At 44.8% G+C, this 13,636-nt stretch overlaps 1 protein-coding gene across 12 annotated transcripts in view; it reads left to right on the top strand.

Annotated features, from left to right (window-relative positions):
* Window positions 1–13,636, top strand: part of STXBP5L (syntaxin binding protein 5L) — a 398,900-nt gene that overhangs the window by 1,194 nt on the left and 384,070 nt on the right. The gene's annotated exons all lie outside the window — the stretch shown is intronic.

Below are 13,636 nucleotides of genomic sequence, written 5' to 3'. Positions count from 1 at the left end.
GAGTAAGAAATGTAGGGTCATCCCTGTGTTTTGTCTTTTTCATATTTATTTTTCATAATGAAAGCTTCAGCACTATTCTTAAATAAAATCAAATCAGTACTAGCTTCTCAGTAACAACAACAAATTATAATTAAAAAAAAAAAGAAATGAAATGTTGAGCCCAATCCCATTGTCCTTAACTTTGACATGAATTCTGTTGACTTTCACTGGGAGTTGTTCCTAAGAAACGACTGCAGAATCAGGTCCCTTAATGTTGAACTTTCAAGGGTGTCTTGTAAATAGTGAAAAGGAAAAATGATTTTTTTTTAAATTGTAAGAAAAAATTGCTAGTATGTTTTAAAAGCTGTGTTAATCTTCCCAAAATAAACTTCATCCTTCAAGGTTTTTGAAATTCCAATTTGGCTCAACTTGATGTATAAAACGTCCTCAAAGGATGAACCATTTATTTTTATTTTTTGTTACTGTTTTGCTTAATACCTTTGAAAAATAAAATAATTTGATTAACATAGGCATATAAAGAAAAATAAATGAAGTTTATGTGTTTAAGATACTTCTTTCTTAGTCAGCATAAAAGGCTATGGTTTGAAATTTGGGAAATGATCAAATCATATCGTAATCTAATTGCTTTTGGTTCTTTGGAAAAAAGAAGAAATTTAAGATATTTAACCCTGTAAAGTGATACATTGCATGTATCAACATAAATATTTAAAACTAAGGGCCCACTTACACTGTCATTGAAATCAAACAACTAGCACATTTTGGGGCAGAATGGTTCAAATTCTGTTCCCAATTAAAGTCAATATAAAATCTCACATTGACTTCAGTAGGAACAGGACCAGAGGGAAAATTACTTCAATGAGCTTTGGATTAGGCGCTGTGTAAATAATAATGGGAATTTTGCCATTCATTACCTTATGTGAAAGCAGGATCAGGCCCTTTGACCAAATTCCTCCATAGTCTAAATATGTGCAACTCAGTAGTCTTAATGGAATTATACCCGTTTACACCGGGGTTCAATTTGGCTCCTTTTGTGTATGTATACAATAAAACAGTATTATGTCAAACTTCAAATATTTTAATAAGAGCCCTGCCTCTCCTTTTTAACACTACAGTAATAAAAAGGAAATACAAATAATCAAAAATATATTACAATATCATTGCAGAATCTGACTTAAATCCACAAAGTCAAGGGAATTCTGAGTTAAGGCTAAAACTCAGCATGTTGAACTCCATGATGAAGTCATCTTACAGCACCTGTGATTTGTATTTGTCTCAAAATAGTATCGTGTGATATTACATGTCATATGTTGTAATACGTAGTCAAAATAGGGTGCATTAAGAATAGTGTCAGTTCATTTTCAGCCTTAATTCTGAATTTACTTGTTACTTTAAAATATGTCTGTGGTGTTACTTTCTGATGAATCTATCTACATACATGAGTACATTAGTAAAACATCATTTTTGGAAGATTTTGGCAGGCAATAATTGCTTCTCTTTATAAAATTAGCAGACTTTTTATTTTTTTAAAAAACATTATTAAGCTGAGTGTTAATATCAATACAAGAAAGCTTTAAGCTGCAGCAGCACTTGCTTATAAAAGCATGGTACTGCAGAGGCCAACCTGATAGTATACAAAATATTTACTTCCTTTGATCAAAACACATAGCTGCAATAAAAGCAAACTTGCCAAAATATTCCATAAATATGTGGTGATAAAAAAAATATACTGCCCTAAAGGTTATCCTTAGATAGGAATTATTCTGCTGTATGGCCTTTTGGTGATCTTATGAATATGTTTGAGTAAACCAACAGAAGACCCATAGGCCCCAATCCTGCATTTTGTAGCACGTGAATGGACCACTGTGCTCATGCAGGCCCTCACTGAAGTCAGTGAGGCTCCATATGGGCACAGCAATCCACCCGCATTCTATAAAGTGCAGGCTCAGAGTAATAATTTGTACCATAAACCAATGCAAAAGAAATGTTGCAAAAGTAAAAATAAAGAAAGGATCATAGAATCTAAAACTTGCCTTTTTTTCAAGTTACTCCTACACAGACTTTTGAGATTTCTATTGAATATTATTCAACTGGAATAGGTAAGTTTTTTAGCTGCATGTCTGAGGTCCTGATCCTACAGCCCTTGCTCACTCAAAACTCCCATTAAAGCAAATGGCAAATTTGGATTTTTATGGGCTGCAGGCTAAGGACAGATAGAGCAACAGTTCAGCTAATCTTTTAAAACGGTTTTATTTTTCTTTCCTTTGCTGTGTCTTCATTTAGGTGTAGAACATAAAAGCTGACTCATACTTCAGAATTATAGGGCCTGATCTTAGGCACATCTCCCATTTGAAGTAAATGGGAGCTTTTCTTAAATAAAAACTGCAGGATCTAGATCACAGTTAAGACTGGTTTTATTATTAACAGATCTGAGGGCTTTTTCCTCTCTGTGTATTTCGAAGGTGCTTATCATTGAGGTGTCTATCAGGTATATTAGTAAATTAGATTTAGGCACAAAGCTAATAGATGGAAACTGAATATTTTATTTTATTTGGATGTGTTCACAATTGCCTTTTGATATTTATTTTCAAAAGTAGGGGACTACATTAATGATTTTAAGAATACAAATACACTAGGTTTGGAAATATTGTGAGCTAAATTACTATTGCCTTTCCTAACAAGCATGATAAATTTACATGAAGGTAATGTTGTAAAAATGAATCAGTGGCAACCTCTTTTACAGTATTAATATAATGACATGAAATTCTGACACTCTTATAGTTGTCAGCTACTGTGAAATCAGCAAACTGAGATACAGATCACATAGTTTACATGGCTGCTCTTGGGAGGTGGGAATTCATGTGCATATCATAAAGATATTGATTATAGCTGGGATCAGCTGAATCAAAAATTTTAATGTCGTAGCTGTGACAGATATTGCAACTACATGCAGTATCTGTGAGGATCATTTTGTGTTAAGTGTATGAATGGTTTATATAACACTGTGGGCCAGGGATTGTATGTAATTCCAAGGGGGAAGGATTACCACAGCTCCACAAGGAACTAAAAGCAGTAGGGGGTGATTAAGATGAACCATTTAGGTTATAAACACTCCAGAGAGCTACCACCCCTTGGAGGGGCTTCAATATACTAGATCAGACTGGTTGTTTTTTTAAGAAACCAACAGACAAAGAACAGGCTTTTGGTGTCAAAAGGCTGGGTTTAAGCTGATTTAGGGCCTTCTTTCTGATCCAGCAAATGGACAGGACCTTCTGTCAAAGAACTCCAACCCTTGCAAAAGGGTTGGAAAGACTGTGGCCTACTAGAGCCCCGTAAGACTGATGGGTGACCTCTGGTAAGCTTTTAGCATAAGTATAGGAACTTTTATTGTTTTTGACATGTTTTTACCTTGAGAATAAAGGTGCTTGCTTTAGAAGGAGCTGTGTTGTAACTGGTAATTGCTGGTAATACACAATTAACAGCTCTGGGAGAGAAAGCAATGCACAGGTGCTGGCCTTTAGAGAGAATGGCTTTCTGGAGGTATGACAGTGTAATGCAGGGAGCTGTGCACCCTTAAAACCCCAGTCAGAAAGGAGAGAGACATAGATCTCCAACCAAGAGAGGTGATGGCTGGGAGCTGGAAGCCTTAAGTGGGTTCCCTTGAGGGACCACAGAGAGGAAATGAAGTTGAAGTTATCCTGAAACTGTGACAATAGCCTCGTGCCAAAAACTGGGCCTGATCCAGGTGAAGTTAGTAAACAGGGGTGTCATTTACTATAAGGTGGGGGAGGAGCAGCTGCCTCTCCAGTCCTTGGTTTCCCACCCCCCTGACTTTTCATAGGTCTATATGCTTCATTATGTCTTCCACTCCCTCCCCCCAACTTTGGGTGTGATGATTAGGAGAGCAATAATTGCCCAGTTTTTCTCATTCATTATGCTGTTCTGGACAGAGAATATTCTGTATGCTGACACAACTTTGCCCACCTTTTACCCACCGAATTTTTCTGAGATGACACCCCTGATAGTAAAGCTCAAATTGATGTTAGTGGCATAGCATTAGCCTCATTCTTTGGAATAAGGGTCATAGTTTCTTATATTTTGCCATCATATTAAATAGGTGCTTTCCTAACAGATGTTCACAGGTGAGTCCAAGCCACAGTCCACAATATGTAAGAACCTGTTGGACTAGAACCAGGGAGCACAGGGGTTCTGCACCACTGATGGTTCTGCATCATCACTGGAAGCTTAGGCTGGGTTTCTGGTAGAGGACCTTATGAAGCTGGGCACTGCAGGAAGTGCTGCCCAGAAAGGGGCAGCCCCTTGCTGCCCCACTGATTGGCTCATGCTGGTATATAAACCCTGAAGCCACTATGGGGAGCTGATTGAGCAATGATGCAGATGTCCTACTTTCTTCCAAACCAGACCCTGTCTTGCTGTGGATCGTAGACTCCGGCTTCTGACCCTGGTTTGTTCCCAACTCTGGTATTTGCCTGCTGTCTGTAACCTGGTGCCTGACTCTGACTTCCTGGTATCCAGACCCGGCTCAACCCTGACTCTGCTACTGGTTTTCTGATTGCAGCTGGGTAATTGACCAAGGCACATAGGCTGCCCATGGCCTGGTCCTGACAGTTTGCTCAGACCACCTTTGCCCATCCCTCCCAGAGACTGTGCATGAGCAGCTAGCATGCTCACAGGGAGAAGCAGCTATACTACATGCCTGAACAGACCACCCATCATCTGAACTGGCCCTTGCAGTGCTGCTGCCAGAATGGTTTGATGGGGATTGCTGGAAATTCTGGAGGATCCTGAACTAATGCTGGCTGCTCTTCCTGCTGCACCCCTGAATGTACCCTACAGATCAGATAAAGGTGGGGCTAGTAGTTAGCATGCTCATTGGGGAAGTGCTCAATTGGGCTTCCTCCTGTTGGCGCAGAACAGCTCCATGCTTTCCGACTTGGACTCCTGCCTGCAAGCCTTCTCAACCATCTTTGATGACCTGCATCGTGTCCGCTTCACAGAGGCTGCCCTCTGGAAGCTGCCGAGGCAAAGGCCAGTCACCTCCTGTGCTGCTTTTTTCTGATGATTTGTGGTTGATGTCATACGGAATGGAGCAGCCCAACTATACCAGTTCTGGTGGGGAGTCCGTTAGGATGTGAAAAATGAGCTAGCCCATGTTAAAACCCCCACATTCCTAGAGGCTTTTATTAATCTTGCTGTGTGCATTGACTCTTGGCTGCATGTTCAGAAAGAGGAAAGAAACCCCGTGACCACCCTGTACAACAAAGCCTGTAGAGCTGAGTCCTGAACCCATGCAGGTCACCCTGGGTCGCCGACGCCTGGCCCTAAAGGAGAAAGAATGTCAGCTGCAAGTGCGCCAGGACATGCCCTTGCCTCTTGTCCCACTTGAAAGAGCTGGGAAAATGGAGCAGCCCAAGCCTGCTAGGTTGGTGTACAACCTGGGCATCACTAGAGCTCCATGTTCTGGAACCAACATTCAAGTAGAATCCTGTCTGGAACCATAGGCTGTCCCCACATTTCCAGTTGCTACTGTGGGTGCAGGCTACGGGCAGGCACAGCAGATCCCCTGCAACTAATGATAATAGACTCCAGGACTGCTGCCAACTTTGTAGGTGCTAAGGCAGCCCAAACCACTGCCAAACCCACACTAGACCTGGTGGAGATGATTGATGGCTGTGGATCCTATCATTAGGGCTGATGATCCGAGAGATTGTCCCCTTAGAGACTATAGTAATAGGGCACCAAGAAATAATATGCTTTGATATGATCTGCTCTCCATTCTTCCCAATACTTCTTGGTATTCCTTGGTTGGAGCAGCATGACTTGTGTATCTCCTGGTGGTGGAAAAGCATTTGCTTCTCCTCCAAATATAGCCAGAAAGCTTGCCTCCAACAAAGCAACCAACCCCCAGTTGACCCGCAACCAGGGACCCAGGAGTGAATAAGACCTTCAGAAGTGAGACCCCAGATGGTGGGGGATAACCAGAAGCAGTGATTCCAGACCAGAACCTCAACTTCCCCGACAAATACTGAGACTACCTGAATGTATTTGAAAAGAAAAACATGGATTCACAACCCTCACGCAGGGACTACAATTGTCCAATAGACTTACAAACAAAGGCAAAGGTGCCACGTGGATGGATATACACTATGTCAGAGCCAGAGTTAGAGGCACTACATGCATATATATCCAAGGAAATCTTACAAACGGCTTCTTTCAGAGATCCACCTCTCCAATGTGGCACTAGTCCTCTTTGTGTGAAAAAAGAGTGGGTCACTACACTTCTGCATAGACTATCATGCATTGAATCAGATGACTATTTGTAACCAGTACCCCCTGCCCCTCATCCCAGAATTATTGGGCTGCCTGAGGACTGCCAGCTTCTTCACTAAACTAGATCTTCAGGGGGCATACAGTCTAGTGCGCATAAGTCCTAAGGATGCATGGAAAACCATTTTTCTTACCAGATATGGGCACTTTGAATACTTAGTAATGCCATTTGGTTTAACCAATGCCTTTGCAACGTGTTAACATTTTGTAAATGATATGGCCCAGGATGCCCCTGAACACATGTGATAATCTACCTTGATGATATACTGGTGTTTTCTGAGAACCTGAGCAGCACTGCCATCATGTCTGGTCTGTCCTGGAGAGACAGTTTTATGCCCAGCTAGAGAAGTGCACCTTCGACCAGGCCACCCTTGATTGTTAGGTTACATCGACTTCTCGGAGTGTATTCAGATGGACCCACAGAAGATGGAAGCCATCTACAACTGGACAGCATCCCAGACCCTTTGAGAACTTCAGTGCTTCCTAGGCCGTGTGAATTTTTATAGGTGATTCATCACCAACTTCTCTGAACAAATAGCCCCTCAGACTTCCTTCCTTCATAAAGTCATTTGGTTCCCTTGGTCACTTGAAGCCCAGCTCAAAATCGCCTTCACCATGGCCCTGATTTTGGCTCACCCTGACCTGACTTGCCCATTTATAGTGGAAACAGATGCATCCAACATGGCCCTCTGGGTAGTACTCTTGCAGCAACTTGGGCTGCAGTCAGTTCTGCACCCTTGTGCATTCTACTCTCGAAAACTTGCCCCTGCAGAGATGAACTATGGAATACTGGACAAGGAGCTGCTTTCAATCCAAACTGCATTTGAAGACTGGCGTCATGGCCTTGAGGGAGCTTGGGACCCAGTACTGTTTTTTACTGACCATAAGAACCTCGAATACTTCTGCAAGGCCCAAACTTTGAACCAGAGACAGTTAAGGTGGGCCTTGTTCTTCTCTTGATTTGAGTTTACAATTACCTACCGTCCAGGAAAACAAAATGGGAAAGCCGACGCTCTACTGCGAAAGGGAGAATACTACTGGGAAAACGAGGTACTTACTTCAAAGCCCCCCTACCTCCTCAAGCCTAGTAATTTTGTCAATGCCACCGTTCGGGGAGACTGGTCTCCCTTATCCAGTCTGCCTTGAAAGAAGACTGGCTCGCCCAAGGAACACAGCCCACTGGGGGCAAAGACGCACTGTTCTGTGTGGGATGGGATAACATACTTAGACCGCACATATGTTCCCCGGGACGCTCCCAATTGAAGGTGCTACAGCTGTGCCAAGATGCTCTGTTGGTGGGTCACTTTGGCCGCCTTAAGACCACATGGTTGTTGAATTTTTCTGGTGGTCCTGAATGCAGCCCAAAGTCCAAGCTTACGTGGACTCCTGCATGTGATGTGCATGTACCAAGTTGCCCCAGAGCAGACCACTCAGCAGCCTAGGCTTTATTGCGGAACATCTAGCATCAGATGGCCACATAGCAGTCTTAATGGTTGTGGACTGTCTGACTAAAATGGCCCATCTCATCCCTTGCAGCCACCCAACCTCTGCTGAAACTACTACCCAACTCCTCATGCAAAATGTGATTAGTCTCCATGGGCTCCCACACCACATAGTTTTAGACCGAGCCCACAGTTTACCTCTCACTTCTGGCATAGAGCATTCAGATTACTGGATGTCTGCATATTCACCTTCTCCACATACCATCCCCAAACAAATAGATAAACCAAAAGGGTGAACCAAGTACTGGAACAGTGTTTTGTAAATTATCACCAAGATAAACTGATTCATACTCCTCCCAAATGCGGAGTTTTCATATAACAATGCTGACCATGCCTGTGCACGTTAGAGCCCCTTCTTCTCTAATTACGGGTTCCAGCCCTGAATAAGGGTTGCCAACTGTCTAATCTCACAAACCCAAAGACCCTTGCCCTGCCACCTGCCCCACCCCTCCTCCAAAGCCATGCCCCCAGTCAGTCCATCCCCCCCTCCCTCCATCGCTTGCTCTTCCCCACACTCATTTTTACCAGGCTGGGGTTCAGGGGTTTGGAGTGTGGGAGAGGACTCAGGGTGCAGGCTCTGGGCGGGAGTTTGGGTGCGGGAGGTGGCTCAGGGCTGGGGTAGGGGTGTGGGAGGGAGTGCAGGCTCTGTGAGGGAGTTTGGATGCAGAAGGGGGTCAGGACTGGGACAGGGGATTGGGGTGCAGGAGCGGGTGCAGGCTCTGGCCAGGCGGCACTTACCTTGGGTGGCTCCTGGAAGCGACCAGCATGTCCAGCTCCTAGGCTCAGGGGCAGCCAGGCCGCCAGGCGGCTCTGCGTGCTGCCCCTGCCTGCAGGCGCCGCCCCTGCCGCTCCCATTGGCCACGGTTCCCGGCCAATGGGAGCTGCAGAGTCGGCGCTCGGGGCAGGGGCAGCGTGCAGAGACTCCCTAGTCCCCCCCAGGCTGCAGGGACATACCGGCAGCTTCCAGGAGCGGCGTGGAGCCAGGGCAGGCAAGGAGCCTGCCTTAGCCCTGCTGTGCCACCAGAGTTTTAACGCCTAAAATCTCCCGGTTTGGCTTCAGTAGCCTCCGGGAGATAGAGCCTGATCTGAGAGACTCCCGGCAAAACTGGGAGGGTTGGCAACCCTAACCCCTGTTTTCACCTGGCACTACCAGCTGCCATCTACTGGGTCCAACAAATCCATCTTATTCAGGGGAACTGAGGAACAACCTAGTAGAGGTGAAGAAGGCTTACAAGAGGCATGCAGACCATCTGCGACAGGAAGTTCTGGCATTCACAGTAGCCAGAAAGTCTGGCTTGCTGCCAAGCATCTCCAGACTAGTCAACTCTCCTGGAAATAGGACCACCAGTTCCTGGAACCCTTCCAGATATGCCAGCAGATCAACCTGGTTACCTTTAAACTACAGCTTCCCCAGTCTCTCAAAATATACCCAATTTTTCATATTTCCCCTTTTGAAACCCTATACTGAGAACTCCTTCCCTGATTGAACCACACCACTGCTTCCATGGTTGAAATCCAGGGTCACAAGGTGTACAAAGTGCATGCCATCCTTGATTCCGGGTGGATGCCTGTACAATCTGGTGAACTGTGAAGACTATGGCCCTGAGAAGCACACTTAGGAACCTGCTTCCCATGTCCTTGCCACTCACCTGGTGGGGAATTCCACAGGACTCACCTGAATAAGCCTGGACCAGCAACACCCTTGCGGGACTAGAACCTAGAGCTATAGTGGTGCTGGGCTGCTGATGCTTCTGCATCACCATTGGAAACTTAGGCTGTGTTTCCACTGGAAGACCCTGTGAAGCTAGGCACTGCAGGAAGTATTGCCCAGAAGGGCCTGAGTGCCTGCTGATTGGCTTATGCCAGTATATAAGCTGTTATGGGAAGCTGTCTGAGCAATGATGCAGACTGTCTGCTTGCTTCCACTCCAGACCTTGTCTTGCTGTGGACCCTAGACTCCAGCTTCAGACCCTGGTTGTCCCTGACTCTGCTGTTTACCTGCTGTCTGACCCTGACTTCCTGGTAACCTGACCCAGTTCGACCCCGACTCTGCTATTTGCCTGCCGTCTGCAACTTGGTGCCTGACTCAGACCCTGCTGCTTGTCTCCTGACTTGCTAACCGACTGGTGCACACAGGTTGCCCATACTGTGTCAGGGCCGGGCCTGACACCGTATGTAGAAATGGCTAGTTAGCTGTGGGAATAAATCTCATGTTAAGATCTTGGAAGATCACATTTATGACACTGCAAATCTCTTGAGTTCAGAAAGATCATAAATAGGGATATTAGGGCTTTTATTACTTTTGCAGGAAATTGGTTGCTAGGCATGATGCAGTTGGGAGAAGATTGAATGAGAATGAAGATGAACACTTATCAGACATAGAGTCGATATTGTTTATGCAAGAAAGTCTCCCGTTGGGGAGAACATGAGTTTTCCCTTGCATGCTCAATTCTATATTCCTTATGCAGACAACTATATATTTAATCTAGACATACAGAAAATGTTGGAAATTCATATTTGGGTTAGGAACACAGACCTGTGATCTCTCTAGTCCAGTATCCTCTCTCTGGCCATTGTCAGCACCCGAAACCTTAGAGTAAGGTGAAAGAACCCTACAGCAAGTAGATGTGTGATACCCCCAGTGGAAGTCCCCTCCTAATCCCCAATAGTATGATATTGATAACTGAAGTTTTTATCCCTTCCAAAACATTTTGTTTACATTAACTGATATAACTGGATATTCATTTTATCCATATAAACTTCCAGTTCCCTTGAATCATACTAAATTCATAGGTTTAATAGTGTAGGCACATAACGAGGCCAGATCATACATTCCCACAGAAAAAGTGATGGGGCAAGGAGACCTGCATGAAGTTCATTTTGCAGAATTTTCTAGGAGGCATCCCCTCAAGGGAGATTGGGTTGGGGGGCTTATGGATTGTGCAAGGGTGATGCCTCCCAACCCCAGTTGATCTGAGAGTGGGATATCTACCCCCCAAGATGCATTCAGGCAGTAGCCATCCTGCAAGGACAACTTCCCCTATGCCCTATCCTGGTAGTCTCCATTCTGTGGTTTCAGCAGGGGCTGTGTTGTCATTGGCTGAATGACACTGTCCTGTAGTGACACTGTGTAATAACTATGTGATTGTGATTAAGACATTTTAGTGTTTGTGATGCTAGATTAGATTAAACTGATTTTTAAAGACACACTAGATTTGTTTCCATCCCTTATGGGGTCCATTGCAGGGCAGAGATAAGGTTGATCAGTGTCCTTAACTGTGCGTTTACATACTGTAACATTTCTGGATTTCTTTCAAGTGTAAGCTTAACTCTTAATTTCCAAGGTTTATAATATTTGGTTCTTGGACAACATTCCTGCAAAGTATTTAACCCTAAATTACTAATATGTACTCTCATCCTTAACGCCAATTTAATGTAGTTTTTGTCTGGGAATTTCCTTGTTTATTTTTAATTAAAAATATCATATATGAACACTAAACAAGAAACTCAAAGAGAATGTTACCATGTGATACTTCTAATGCTTTGAAGATATGAAGTGTCAACCTTAAATCATTTTAATTTTTATGGCCAAAATAAGCCATAAAAGTCTGTTTTCTGCCACTCTGGAGCAGCACAAAGTATACTAGCTAGGTAAACAGGGTTTGCAGTTGCTTTGTTGAGCCAGAGTGTACATTCAAGATTCTTTCCTTGCACACACATTCCAAATTTCCTCTCCCCCACTTTCTCCACATTCCTTGCGTGCACACACGTACTCCAATTTCCCCCTTCCCCCTGGACCCTATGTTCTCCTTCACATGTGTGTGCACGCACGCATACACGGAGTTTCCCCCTCTCGCCTTCCCTCTCTTTTCATTAGAACTGGTGTAACATATAGCTTTTGAAAAGGAGAATTTAAGATTAATTATCATTTTTTGCCATTATATTTCATAACTAAAATTTATCTGGTTCATAAGAACTTCCCGAGAGAGAAACACACAAAATTGCTATCTCATATTGTTTGTAAGAGACTGAGGTCATAGGCTGATTCCCTCTTTCCAAAAGGCCACCACCTCCCACTGCTCCCAATGAAAGAGAGGCCAACTTGTCCCCATGAAGGTGGTGGCACCCTATGCTGTCAGCCCCTGGAGAGGAACATAAAGGGAACAGGAGGCAGCAGCCCATGGCAGTGAGTGTAGGGTTACCATACGTCCGTTTTTTCCCGGACATGTTCGGCTTTTCGGCAATCAAACCCCCGACTGGGGGGAATTGCCAAAAAGCCAAACATGTCCGGCAAAATGCCGGCCGGGCACTTCCCCTCCCGCGGCTGCTCTGCTCCTCCCCTGACTCTTTGGCTCTGTTTAAGAGCCGAGCGCTACAGGCTTTGGGCAGCCCCCATGCCTCCGGACCCTGCGCTGCCAGAGCCCGGGAGGGGAAGTGCCCTGCTGGGGGCGCAGGGTCCGGAGGCATAGGGGCTGCCTGAAGCCCAAGCGCTACCGGCTTCACGGTTTGCCGGGCAGCCTCCAGACCCTGTGCCCCCGGCTGGGCACTTCCCCTCCCGGGCTCCAGCTGCACTGCGGAAGCACCGACTGGGGGCGCAGGGTCTGGGGGCTGCCCAGCAAACCGTGAAGCCGGTAGCACTCGGGCAGCCCTTTTCGCGTGGCTGGGAGTGGGAGGGAGGAGGGGGCGGAGTTAGGGCGGGGTTGGGGCGGGGAAGGGGTGGAGTTGGGTGGGGAAGAGGGTGGGAAATGGGCGGGGCCAGGGCCCCATGGAGGGTCCTCTTTTTTTATTTGTCAAATATGGTAACCCTAAGTGAGTGTATGGGCTGGTCTACTTAGGTGGGGGGGGGGGGGAATGTATGCAGTAAATGCAGTCCATTGACTGAAAAGATTCTATTGTACCTGCTACTTTTATGACATCTGATGTGGGAAAAGGGCATTGGAGTTATAAAAATATTTTACAAAACAATAATACCTAGCAATATAGTATTTTTCCTCAAGAAGGGACCTATACATTTGATCTCTACGTGCTTTTCAAAGGCGGATCTTCATTTTACAGATGGAGAAAATGAGAAATGAGAGAGGTGAAGTGACGTACCCAAGATCGTGCAAATACATTGTGCATTTTTTTTCTGTAATAGAGATTTCCAGCCCCCAATGCTGAGGCAGGACTAGATGACCTCCCAAGGGCTCTTCCAGCCCTACATGTCTGTGTTTAAAAAAGCTGTTTACATGGATTTGTTAACTTGTCACAGCTTATATAAAATGCTTGCTGGGAGTGAGAGAAGAGCATAGAGTGTTGTATGATTTGAAGTGTAAGTAGTGTGTATCTGGGGGAGGAGATAACAATGTTGTCAAGTACAGATGGTTGATAATACTTAGCTCTTTAAATGGAATGTGATGCTATCCCTGGATGGTTTTGTCCATGGTTTAATAGGCCTGCTCGCTAGCAAGGTTTGTGAATGATAAAAGATTGGTAATGCAAGTGGGAGATGTTTGGTGCCTGCAGCTAGGGACAAATTTGTGATTACGTACACTTTGTATAGTTCTGAAGTTAACAGGATTGCACAAGGTGTAAGTCAATGCAAAATTTGACCTTTACATTTAAGACTCTGATTCTGGTTGCTAGTGGATGTACTAGCACAGACCCCTGTTCTTAAAAGCAGCCACACTGATTTCACTGGAATGTTGTGCAGATGCAAATGTCCACCCTAGCACATCTGTTTGCAGGATTATGGCTTAAACAATTAAAATGGATTGCTTACATTTCATACAAAAAAACTACAATAAAAG

The sequence above is a fragment of the Chrysemys picta genome, chromosome 1 (assembly GCF_011386835.1).
Source record: "Chrysemys picta bellii isolate R12L10 chromosome 1, ASM1138683v2, whole genome shotgun sequence".
Classification (NCBI taxonomy): domain Eukaryota; kingdom Metazoa; phylum Chordata; order Testudines; family Emydidae; genus Chrysemys; species Chrysemys picta.
Note: the sequence above shows the minus strand (reverse complement) of the source record. Positions and strands in the feature narration are given on the sequence as shown.